Source organism: Thunnus albacares, chromosome 2 (genome assembly GCF_914725855.1).
Source record: "Thunnus albacares chromosome 2, fThuAlb1.1, whole genome shotgun sequence".
NCBI classification, from domain to species: Eukaryota; Metazoa; Chordata; class Actinopteri; order Scombriformes; family Scombridae; genus Thunnus; species Thunnus albacares.
This window is the reverse complement of record NC_058107.1, coordinates 29,164,795-29,178,458: the sequence shown is the minus strand read 5'-3', so window position 1 is coordinate 29,178,458 and position 13,664 is coordinate 29,164,795.

Sequence of the window (13,664 nt, the reverse complement as noted above, 5' to 3'; positions counted from 1 at the left end):
AATCAAATCAAAAACATCAGTAGTTAATTGACTTGTATTATTACTTTTTGTGTTGCTTTTCTGTTTTAAATATCATGACAGAAATGTCATGAAATGAATGCATGTAACAAGGCTCTAAATTTTTACCATCTGGGCAAATTTTTAAATTGAGGTGCGTCACAGACACAAAGAGACATTTCACTGATTGCCCTCAAATCCTCCACTTGATCTATAAAAACAGGAAATCGTTCTGCATTTTGCTATACGATATATAGCACTCTCTCTAACATACAGGCTGCCTCTCTCTCTGCCCCCAACCTCTTTCACACACACAGACTCTCTATTGCTATTTTTCTTTCCCTCTCACACTCTTACCTGTGACTATGTTCTGTGTGTTTTTGGCCTCTGTCTTTTCATTTGCAGTTTTCCCCTCAGACCCGCAGGCTAACATATTTGACAAAGTTAATGTTATTTCTACTGTGAGTTGATTTGGTCATCCAGATTCATGCAAATATCAAAATTATATTTGCATGGTTCTCACTCAGCAGCTATTTAAAATTTATGGATTTTAGTGGTTACACAAATAACCCAAGCTCTTTGGTCATGTCTCACTGTAGCTGCCATTATTTTGAGTTAATTCTGCCACCAGAGTTTAATACTGGTTGCAGTCATTTAGAACTGCAAACACTGCAACACCTTAGGGCTGTCAAAAAATGACATTCAATTATTCCTTCTAAAAAAACACATAGGCTCAACCCATTCAAATGTCTATTTTTGCGCATCATGTCCATAAGAGGGCAAACCATTACAACAAGCGACATAACTACTCGTATAGGTTTATTTATTTCAACATAAACATCTTTTAAAAGATCTACGTACCTACACATCATAAAATAAACAAATAAAATAATGTCCTATATCATGAATTTAAAGACCGTACACCTCTCTCTCTCTGCAATGGTGTTCACACCGAAGGCAAAGCAAATTTTTGCACGATGAGATTGCATACAAATTCATTGCAAAGACGCGAATAGACGCAAATTCGCGTCATTTACGTCACCCGGCGCGGATAGATGCGAATCACGTAAATTATGCAAATATGCAAAATTTGCGCTGTGAAGCTTCACTGCGCTGGCTCCAATTGTCTGGGTGAGAACTAGTCAGTGCCTGCTGTTGCTCGCCGGCTGTTTGGGGCGAATAAACACAAATGATCCTGCGGCCAAACTCATAGGCGTGATGTGAAAAAGACAAATGTTCCCACATACAAACTCAAAAATTCACTTCACGTTTGATGTGAACACAACATTAGAGTGAGAACTAATAACACAATGTCCATCGGAGCGAGATGAAATGAATGATTCGTAATTGATATGTTATTCGATAGCCTGTTTTTTATATAGGTTAGGCAAAAATTAATACTAGTTACCAAAATATAAGTATCCAAACAGGGCTTTTTCGATTGCTCAGAGTGCAAATCACTCTCTCTGCAGCCGAGTTGGGTTGTGATCTCTCTACCGTCATTACCACGCAGTTGTTGTTGAATTATTCGCTGGTTTCAGCTTGACCTACATTTCATTTTCTATCAGTGAAAATGATGTTGTGTGACTCTTGTCTATCATGCGGTGCATTCAGTGCAGCGGCCCAGGCCCACGCAAGAACTCACGAGACAGACAGCCGCTGTTGTGCTGCTTTTTTTTTCACGATCAAATATTAATTTTCACAATAGAATGTTTTTTACAATGCGATTATATAATCGAATATTTGTTGACAGCCCTAAAAGACTTGTGTCATAAGTGTCTGGTTAAACTGTCCTGTTGCTATAGAAATTCATCCACACCTACGAGCCAATGAGAACTGCTAAACTTGAAGTGGCCATGGTATAAACATTTGTATATGTTCAGACCCTGAGGGGGGTCCTTCAAGAATCCCCATATTTTTAGAGTGAGAGATTAGATTAGTTTATTGACAAGACCAGATACTATAGCTCAATAGAATACAGCAACATTCACATCTTCTTTCTAACCATTGTACAGCATGCCCTGGTAATCCCTCTCTAATCTGTTTACAACTCTAATCTGGTTAGGCCAATCTGATTAATGTTCAACGGTTAATTTCTGGAATCCAGCGCGAGTAATCTGATTGATGCACTAATGAGAGCAGGATTATCACACAGTTGACAAGCACCTCTCTCTCTCTCTCTGTCTCACTCTCTGTGCTATTTTGTCTGTAAATTCGTCACTTTTTATTTCATTTTTTTTTTTGGCAGCTTTGTCGGTATCTCTCTGCTCTGTTTATCTGAGACTCTTTATCTGTCTTCCACTCTCTGTCTGCATTCGTCCCTCTCTGTGTCACTTCCCTCTGTTGTCATCCGTCTCTCACTCCCTGTTTATCAGTCATTCTCCGTCTTATTGCCGTAGATCGCTACAGAGGCCACATGAGGACAAACTTAATTAAGTCTGACAAGTGCAGGTATTTTTAATCGCTGCATCCAAAACACTACTAGTCACGCAAATGCAAACACACCAAAACTAAACCAGTAGAGGACATGCACCCACTCAAGCTTTTTAAACGTCCGTTTGTTTTTTATTGGTAGATTCTTGACTTTTGAGTGAAAATCATTAGTGCTAATTGTGCTCTTGTTCAACTTTGACATTTTGTAAGCGTGTGTGCAACGGGAGGGTGTCAGTTAATGTCAGGTCTTATCAAGCCCACATGGCACACATGTCACACACCCACACACACACACACACACTCTCCATTAACTACAATGCTTGTCCTCTAACAGCATTACACCGAACCTTTAACCAGCATTAACCTTAGCCTGAAAATAAACCTTTACAAACGAGTTAACCGATAAACATCCTCACTGTTTAACACTTCTTTTCACCTTTATGTCCTTGTGACATCATGCACATCTCACGTATGCACACTTCAGTCTTCATCATCACCATCCCTAAGGTCATCTTTCAGAAACACAGCTGTGTCAATGTGCGAGTTCTTTACGCAGAGGTGTGAACTAACATTTCACATTAGCCTGCCTCCTGTTGATCATTTGTCTCCTTCTGTTCTGTATTACAGTCTATCACATCATCAAGTCAAGCTCTGTCTTTTTGTTTAAATGTTTCTCACTTAGTCAGTTTATTTCTTCATATTCTCTCTCTCTTGAAATGTTTGTCTTTGTCTCTCACAATAGAAGTCTGTCCTCAGGACATTTTTTTTTTTTTGACAGCTGTGTTTGTCACTGTGTGTGTGAGCGTGTGCTTGCAGACATATGTGCATGTGTAAATGAGTGAGTAAAAATGGCAGGTTACATTTATAATTAGTTGAGTGATTGGCAGTGTAAATGGGTGTTTAAGTGCATGTGTGAAAGTAACAAGTTGTTGTGTCAGCTTTGAAAGGTTCATATTTGTATTAATGAAGTCAACCGACCTAAAGTCACTTATATAATCAAAGGTCAAAGAAATAGTTATTTTTTATAAAGGAACCATGAAAAAGTTAAATTATAGCACCTACTTTAAGAAGGGAAGACAGACTTTTTGGAGATACATGTTCGGTGTAATATTTGATCTTTGTTGAGCTAGTTCTTCTCTTTCTCAATCATAGTTTTACATATTTCATTGACTAAACAGTTTATAGTTTAGGTGTAAAATCTTGAAACTGACAATAGCATGATCAAAAACATTTCATGTATTCAATACTGGAGATGCAATGAAGTAAGAAGTTGGGATAACTGTCCTTTTTGTCTCCGTTTTTATCTCTGTTTCTTGCCACCAGTCACTCTTTAGTGTCTAATATCAATATTGAATGAAAAGAGAAATAAAACCATTAAGAAGGATGAGGTAAGGTCAGCCATTTGAGAATTACAGACAAATTATATTTTATGAGTACAGTCAAATTGAGGCACACTCCATTCGACTTTCAATTAATCTCTCAACTCTCTCTCTCATCACCCATCCTCTCTCTCTCACCATGCCTATCCTCCCCTGTCTCATGTCTTCCTCGCCTCTCTCTCTCCATCCCTCTCATCTCAGTTTTTTCCCATTAAAGTAAAACGCCATAAAATGAACATTAGATTTAAATTCTAAGGTCAAACATTTGAATATGAGAAAACATTTGTAGCGACAGGAGAGGTATCAGAGAGGGGCAGTGACTTTAAACTAAGGTCAGAAGTTATCAAAGAGTCTGCTATAAAAGGCAGATCAAGAGATGTAAAGGACCATACCTGTGTTTTGCAAATTTAACCCATTTGCTGTACTAAAAAGCCTGTATACTTCACGCTACCGCCAATCATTTTCCATTTTCTTTGTGTTTTTCCAACTTTCAAGTCTGAAATGTGATAGTTTTTCTGCATACACAAGCTTGAAGATAAACAATAAGCAGATATGAATGTCATAATAATGTGGATCAAATGAAGGATCCAATGTGGACAAAGAAGGTTGTTGCTCAGGAGCAGACTCCCACGTGAAGACCTTTCAGCAGTACTAGCGTCCAACTCAGTTGTATTTTTATGTTTACAATGTGACAGATTCTCAAAAAAGTTGATTTCCATATCATGCCAATATGAACTAAAACCAGCAGCAGTTTGGGGCACAGGATGTACCTATCAGTCTAAAATATCTCCAGTATGCTTTTAAAAAATCAGCAGCAATGTAAATTACACATAACCTACATGCAAAACAATATCGTCCTTTAAATGCGGATAAAGTTTTGAGGTTTAAACTGATGTAATGCATCACTTAAGAACAACAAAAATCGAGGCAAAAAAATTCCTCATTTGTACCTAAAATAATGTAGTATTGTATGCCGCTATGACGACTGTGAAGTTTCACTAATGAGCAACCACTTGTGTTCACATGGTGCTGTGCGGAGTTAAATGATTATAATGTAGTTTTTGTATTTTGTTGTATGGTGTGTTCCTATTAAACTCAGTCTGAAAAACTAATTTCTCTCACAGCATGGTTGAGTGAGTTCAGGTGGGGGATTCATTTAAAGGCACTCTATGAAGAATTTGTCAGTAGCTGTTTGTAAACACATTTAAAGTTGGCCCCTCCTCCCCGACTCAACGTCTCCCTCCTCTGCTCTCTGTCCGTGCCTGTATGCACAAGGGTGAAGCTGAGCTACACAAACACGCACGCACACACGTCATTTTCATAGCTTCCTCTTGGATGGTTGCTTACGATCTGGCACCTGGTCACTACGTTTTTATACAGTCCAACACTCACACCTTGCGTGTTGTTATTGGCTGGGGGCTACACACCCACTGCGCAAAGGTTGATGCCCAGAAACATCCTGAACACAGGAAAGTAATAAGAAAATACAGGCTGAGGGCAAAGTCTCTGTAGATAGATACGGGTCATTCCGTGTCAAATCAGATGAGGTTGTTGCAGCACCATCTCAGAATTTGATCAAACCTTGTCTACATCATGAATGGGTCCCAAAACCAAGGCCTGTAAAATATTTCTGTTCAAATCCCATGTTTTCATATTTTTTCAGCCCTTGATATTATTTCATTTTTACAGCCTTTTTATTTAGTTTTATAGCCTCAAAAATGCCTCATCTGGGAAGCCATGTTCGGGCATTAATATCTTTACAAGTATCGTTCCTAGACTCACCAAACTTTGTAGGATGGAAGACATGTTCGTTGGAATAGAAGGCATTTGAGATGGGAATTGTGTCTCCCGTAAGTTCCTGGATATTGAAAATAAGTGAAATATTTTGATAAAACCTCTGGTATAAGGAGGAATAAGTGGTATCCTTAATGGCCCTTTCAAGCTACAATGGGAATATCTAAATGTGTTTCCACATAAAAGGTTGGATGTGTTTATTAATTATTTATTAATGACCTATAGTAAAATGAGCCTACAAAAAATATATGTCTTTACTCCAATCAATGTTTCAGAGATGGGAACGCACATAAGTACAGATAATAAGGGAAGACCTTGCTTCTTCATTATGGACGTTTTTTTCCTAGAGTTAAAACAATGCTTTCAACTATGTGTATTTATCTATGAAGGGAACATGGAAGGACACTTTGTACACTAAATGACCATACATTTAGCTATTTCCACATACGTTTTCATGTTCCCACTAGCTACCCCACATACCATTTTGGTCCTATGAAAATGACCGAAAAATGCCACCACCCCTTGTTTTATTCATTATATCTTCATGTCAATCAGTGGTAGAGACCTCAAATATTGGCACAAAATTAATAAAAGATTGTATTTGAGGAAAAAAAAAAAGATTGATACCATACAGGTTCAAACAAATGAGTTTATAATACCCTCAATATCACTCTTTTTTAGGATTTTTTTCTAAATCTAAGGCCTTATAGAAAATCAATACGCATGCAGTACAAACTTTTAATAGTTCAGTCATACTAGGAACATGTTTGTCTTCCATCCCATGAGATGTCATGAGGCTAGGAATAATACTTTTCAAGATATTAATGCCCAAACATGGCTTCCCAGATAAGGAGTTTTTGAGAGTATATAAATTAAAAAATATTAAGGGCCAAAAAAACAAAAAACTTTGGAAATGAACAAAGATATTTTACAGGCCTTAGTTTTGGGACCCAAACATTATATAGACAAACTTTGGACAAAATCTGATACAGTGCTGCAACCACTTTCTTAGATTCTGTCTGATTTGACATATAATGACACTACCACACACTTCTAGTGAGTCATAAGTGATGATTGAGAGGAATTATTTTTGTATGAGTCTAAATTGTTTTTTTAGGAAAATCCTACATAGTATGCCTTTAATGAATATAAAGAAAAAAGCTTGGGAGCGTGTAATTGGATAAAACGTTAGGTGTGATTTCAGAAAAACAAATATGACACACTTTTACTTATTATACAAGTTTTAGAGGCAATTCCAGCATCTTTGTGATGTTAATCAGACATCCGGGTTGGGAGCTAACACCCACCAGATGCTGGTGAGATGTAGCTGTAAATAAGTCTGCCTACTCTTCTAGCCAATTTGAAAGGCTGCCAAACATAATTTGAAGGTAGAGTGTTTGTGTGTGTGTGTGTGTGTGTGTGTGTGTGTGTGTGTGTGTTCGTGGAGATGAAACAGTAAAAGTGGCTAGTTAAAGACTGGGCTTGGATAGCCAGTGTTGCTTGCAGGCAAAGATGTGAGTTCCCTGTTGGAGAAGTGACAGATGTAAAATGGAGACATATACACGAAAGAAGAAGGAGATAAAGGAAAAACAAAAGGTCTGGTAAAAACTGATGAGAGGAGCTGACTGCATGAATAATAGACTGCTTTTAGCAGTACACCCACACTGCTTCCAGTGGGACTCACTGTTTACCCTGGCCTCTTTGTAAAGGTTAAACACAAGCAGCCTCCAACCAAGGACAGCTGAAAGGAGGGGCAAAAAGCAGATTCCTTTTATCCTTTTCTTTTGACCTTTTTTCTTAAGTTTTTATCTAACTCTGTCTGTCTTGCCTTTGCATGGCATTGTCTCTCTATATCTCTTTTTTCACTTACTGAAGTCACTGAAAAATAAATTGTATGTCGAGTTGTGTATCCATCTCTGTAAATCTTATGTCTACAGCAGTTTACATGGACAATGACTGCATGTGGCAAACAATTGGTTAATTAATTATCATATCATTAATGATTAAAACAACATCATTTTATACCAACTCAGGAAACTCGGTCATTGTCCCTGTCCCCGAGGCTGGACGCTGACACATACTGATCAAATCAGTAGACAGAGCCAACCTTTGAAAGCCTGATTTTTTTTTCCTCTCTATCTGCCTTCAACAAATGTCTTCTGCCAAAATATATTTTGCATATATCATAATAAATTTAAGAGAAATATACCCTTTCTCTTATCTTTTTTTGGGGGTCATCCAGTCTGACAGAAATTAGTTAATAGTCTCTCACTCGACTAATTCATCCATCAACATCGCTGATACCTGTCATCGTGCCTCAATCATTTTGAGGGATTCACTTATTCATACACACACACACACACACACACACACACACAGAGACACACATTCATAAAGAAGTCATACCTATGCATAAATTCAGAACATCATGGTCTGGAATACAAATCATGACCTCTGTTGCCTGTCACCAGCTGATACCTATGAAATAGATGCAGCCTTTGCTGTCTTTTCCTAAAGCAGAGCCTGGAGCCAATTTCACGTCTTCCCTTTTTTTTTTTTTTTTTTTTTTTTTTTTTTTTTAGCCACTCAACTTAAGCTTGTTGCTGCCACACTGCTGGCATTTTGGACTCAGCTCTACTCATCGAAAGTCGTGTATTAAGACATGTCGTGTGAGGTCTGTGTTCTGGCTTGTTTTAATCAAAGCATGTATTTGTCATTTGCAGTTTTTTTTTTTTTTTTCCTTTTTATTTATTTTCAAGATTTTTTCTCTCACCTATATTTTCATTTTGCAAAGCAGACTGCAGTATAATCCAGATTAGTTTCATAAAATAAAGGCTTTTATTCTTACTAAAACAACTGAACATCAACCTCCAAGTACATTCAAACCTACAGTATATCTTACACTCAGTTGTCTTGAATAACAACTCAGGTGATTAACCTGCTAATTGATGCTCATTTAATCGGCATCAGTGTGAGTTGTGGCTGAATGCTACTTGCAAGGGAGTCTTTATCCTCTTCCTCCTCCTTCTCTGCAGATAAAAAACAAAGAGCAGGCTCCCCATTGTGTAGCTCACCTTTCAGTAATTTAGCTTACTAACACATTGTTGTTGGTGCACTTTGCTTTCTGAACTGCTGATTATGCACTGTCAAGCCGAGGAGGACTCTTTAGACCACTGTGGAGATTGATGAACCTGTTGTAAATTATCGGTCGAGAGGCTGTAAAGTGATTGTAAAGCTACCTGTCAGTGAGGTTACAGGGTAACTGAGGTGCACATAAGTTAAAGGAAATTTAATTTTAATTGTGGTAAATGTTTGATGAAGAGCTGCGTAACTTTTTTTGGGGTATACATAGCTGTTCCTTCAGCTATCTCATCTACTTCGACTTAAATTTGTGACTTCCTTATGCTGACGTCCACTAGACTGTAAATTTGGGTGGAGAGAGAGATAGTTACATCAGATGCTGTAGTTTGTAAACCTTATTATTTCCTGTGTATGCAATAACTCCTCAGGCAGGTAATATTGTTGTACCTTTTTTTTCCCCAAACATCCTCCCTCTCTGAGTTGGCCCAGCATTACAGTCATTAAACTTCATTATAGGGACAGTTGGTGCTTACACAGAGGTGTGTGTGTGAATGTGTGTGTGCTGGGGGGGGTGGTGGATGGGGGCTCAGTGTGAAGGATGGGGTGCCAAATGTACTTTACTGTAGTCAGCACACACACACACACACACACATTCACATTAACGCACATACAGTCCTGTAAACTAACAGAACGACAGAACAAGCTCACGGACACACTGCATCGTTGCAACAAAGTGTGTGTTTACTGAGCGGCATCTGCTGCGCGTCTTTTGACCTCAACATGGTTCAAATCAGTTTCATCCACACAACATGATTAATGAGAGACATGTTCTGATAAGGTGCAATTCCACTTTATGTGTGATCCGTTTTGTGTTCTCCTGTTACATCTTTTTTAAAGCTTTGAAGATTGTATGTGTATTATAACCATTATGAAAATGAAAGTACCAAAAAATATTGTTTAGTATGATTGTGGCTACTGGATGTCAATACGAGCACAATAACTATGCCAGAAAGTATCATTTTATAGGTAAAATGCATTTGTATTATCGAATTATCCTTGAGCCTTTATGATAAATGCAGAAAATTGAAACAGTTTATGTTGGGTGTATAAACATAATGGCCAAAATATGTGGTTGAATCTATCCTTTAAAACCCATTTTCACATTAAAATAACGGGCTTGGTGTCTACAGGCATTTCATTTATGAAAATGTGGGATTATAAACTATAAACTTTGTGTACTTGTTGTGTATCTGTTCAGGTACCTTTTATAAATAATGATTTGAAAAAAAGATTAACTGGAGATTCAGTGCTTTAAGGCAGGAGGACAGTGAGGATGTGCTTAAATGCCAAATATGTTCAATCCTGATGGTTCTCGCTGTGGTAACTGTGTGTTTTATTTGGATACAATCGCACACTGGCACATGTAGACACACACACACACACACACACATGGAAAACTCCTGCTTTATCTATTCAAAATGTTCAACTTTATCACTCAAACAAAGACAGAGAAATGTTCAAATGTGCAAGCAGACGCACAGACACCCTCCCAGCCACATGTGGACACATTTCAGTCACACGTTGCTCTCGCTAAGATCTCACCTTTTTCCGGTGTGCAAGACAGAGATCACTCTCACTTGTCACTTCTTTGTCTCACCTGCAGGTGTGATGATGTCACACATAAGTAACAGCTGTTTGGATATTAAGTGCGCCTCTGTGCATGTTTGTGTGTGTGTGTGTGTGTGTGTGTGTGACATGGCTTCTCTGAATGTGACTGCCAGATGTCTCTCTGTTGTGATGTCTGAAAACAAGGATTTGCAAATGTGACATATGTAACCGTATGTGTTAAGGTTTTTTTGTTTGTTTTTTTCACCCCAATGCTAATGCTACACTAGAGATACAGCTCCCATGTAAAAGCATCAGAAAAAAAGTTCAAATGATTAATATTCATAAAATTAACATAAGGGACTTGAGGACAACAGAAGAAACATATTGTAGAGTGAGAGACTGGCGTACAGTAGAGATAGTGTGCTTGTTTTGCTTCTGCTTGTATGTCTGTTTGTGTGTTTGGTGGCAGCGGTGGTGGTGGTGGTGGTGGTGGTGGTGGTGGTGGGGGAAAAGGGTGCAGACTCTGAGCAGACAGTGACACTGAGATGAAAGTATAAGTGATGGCTGATTAGCATAAAGCTCAGGAAACCAGCCGTCTCCACCTTTATTGCTTCACTCTGCATTTGCTGCGACAGATGCCAGTTCGCAGACAAATATAAACGAACATTAATAACCCAAAGGCTTTTTTCCCCACATTATTTTAATAACGCTGTACTGTCTTATTCTTTCCAATAATATTTATATGTAAGTAAAGTGAGTCTGGAGGCTGACTGCAAACTTCTAAACTTCTAAACTTCATGAGTGGGGAGTTGCGGTGGGGGAAGGGCGACGTGTAGCTGCAAAATCGTAGGTTTCATTCTAATGTTCTGATAGACAGCGATCAGTATGGCGCCATTGAGCAAGGCAAGTTAACCTCAATTGCCGCAACAAATTAAAGGCAGAACTCATCCGAGACAACTCTGTCTAATCGATTGTTAATGCGTCAAGGTTTGGTGCTTACACTTGTTCTTTTGGTTTCTCCCACTTTACTTTCTGCCAGCACATCAGGTCCAATCAGGCAATTACTGTAATCCATTCATTATATAGCACTCATATATTGCTTTACGTTTCCCTATCCACTTGTTCATGTAAATTTCACAATGGGTTGTGCATCTCATTATGGATAAGCTTTTATAGCTGCTTCACAGTACTGCACACCATTGCAGACCTGACATTACAGTATGTGGGCAGCAAAGGAGAGGAGAGGAGAAAGACAGGAGAAGAGAAGAGAAGAAAAGAGAAGAGAAGAGAAGAGAAGAGAAGAGAAGAGAAGAGAAGAAAAGAGAAGAGAAGAGAAATCCACAGTCACACACATCTCAAAGAAAAGAGACGAGCACAGTGATCGATATGTCATATGTAATTCTATTATCTATATATCTCTTTAGAGCAGAGCTTCTATCCATTCAATATATATACAACAAGATTAACCTTTTGCAGCACCCAGACAGACAACTGTCAACACGCTGGCATTAGAGCTCTCCTTACTGTCTCTTCCTTTACTATAAGAAATATTTCTGTGCTAGAAAATCTGATATTCAAAGGAGATGGATTTCAATATGGCCATTGTTCTGAACCAAAGTCAGTTTGTTTATGACTTAATATTTTTTAAAAAATTTTGGCTATGAAATTACTCAGGTGCAGCAGTTTAGAAATAAACACTTTGTGTACAGATGTTTATGTTGACTGCTCAGACATCTGGGAAGGAATTCAAGTTACAAGTTGATGGATTATACTTTAAATTCATTTAGTTTTCCTGGCATGACATATAGTTTAGTTTATGTGGCGTTGTTTAGATTACATTATTTATAAAAGTGTAAATTTGTACCTTACAAATGGTCTTTGTTCAGACCTTCAGCAAACTGTGCTCTGTGCTACAGTTCACCTGGAAGAACACCGAGTTTTTTTGAGCTTGGTTCGCTTGCTTGATGTGCACCTACTGTTCTGTGGGCGCCCAAGGTTGGTGTACAAGCACCCGGAGCATGTGGAGAGGAACTGTACCTCCCCTCCTCTTCCTCTGTTTACCAAGACAAAGTGGCAGCAATGTTACACGCTCCCATTTCTTTGTCACTCTTCCAAATTAAAGTGGACCAAAATGTGACTTTGAAAGTGCAACGCACACCTTTTGTAATCAATGATAATCTAATCCAAAGCCACATCTCTGTCTTTGTTACATGGGGTTCATTAAATAAGAGCTAAGCTAGAAACTATACACTACCTCCAGATCATATCAGCCTAAGGAAACAAGAGGAGCACTTCCTTTATCTAACTTTGGTGTTTTTCTCTAAAGTGGTCATCAATGCAGGTGTCCCTTTTCATGTTCTCATACTGAATCTGTCCTGCAAAAGCATCATCTGAGGGTAACACCTGCAATAGCCACATATCTGTCCCTTTTTTGACCTCTGTCTCTTCATCCCCTTTCCTCACTCTCTCTTCTCCTCTTTCTAATTTCAAACCGCCTCCCCACCTCTCTTTTTAAATTTTACATCCTCCTACTCACTGTCACACCGTCTATCTCTTTGTTTCTCTATCTCAGCTCTTGTCACATCTCCTGCCTTCACTCGCCTCCTTCCCCTGCCTCTTTCTCCTGGTAATCCTACCCTATCTCGCAACAACAAACCGGTAATCCTACCTTTCCTTTCACGCACGCTCATGCACAAAAGGGCACATGCACATGCACATGCACAGAAACACACTGTTGCACACAGGTGCAAACAAAGGCAAGTGCACAGTCAGATACTGTCACAACAACACACACACATACACACACACAAAGTCACACATACAGTACAGGTAAATACACAGTATACATAAACTAACAGAAAGATAAGAGTATACAAATATATTCACACACACACAGACAGCACATACATTTATTGTGTGTTTGTGTTGTCAAGCAATAAGATATTACTAGGAGGAAACACGATTTCTGATTGGCTAAGAGCCCTGTGGAGTCAGATACAGGAAACAAGCTACCATTAATTAAGGTAATCTGAGATTGCCAACAGCAAATAAAAGCCTCTGTGGGGGTGTGGGGGTGTGTGTGACATGATAGAGCTCTGGCTGAACACAGGTCGGATGTATTTCTCCTCTCCACTTGGACATTACTGAATTATTTTTCACCAACTTTAAAAGGCAAAGCAAATTTTGGGCTTAAATGTTTTATACATCATATTAGAGTTAGGGTTAGGGACTGCATATTAGATATATATTTTACAATTTCATATTACTAAATATTAAAATGTGATATATTTGCTGATTGGCGTCAGCTGTTCAATATGCTTCACAATCGTCACGTCTTATTCACGGCTGTGTGGCTAGTAAGGTCTGAGACGT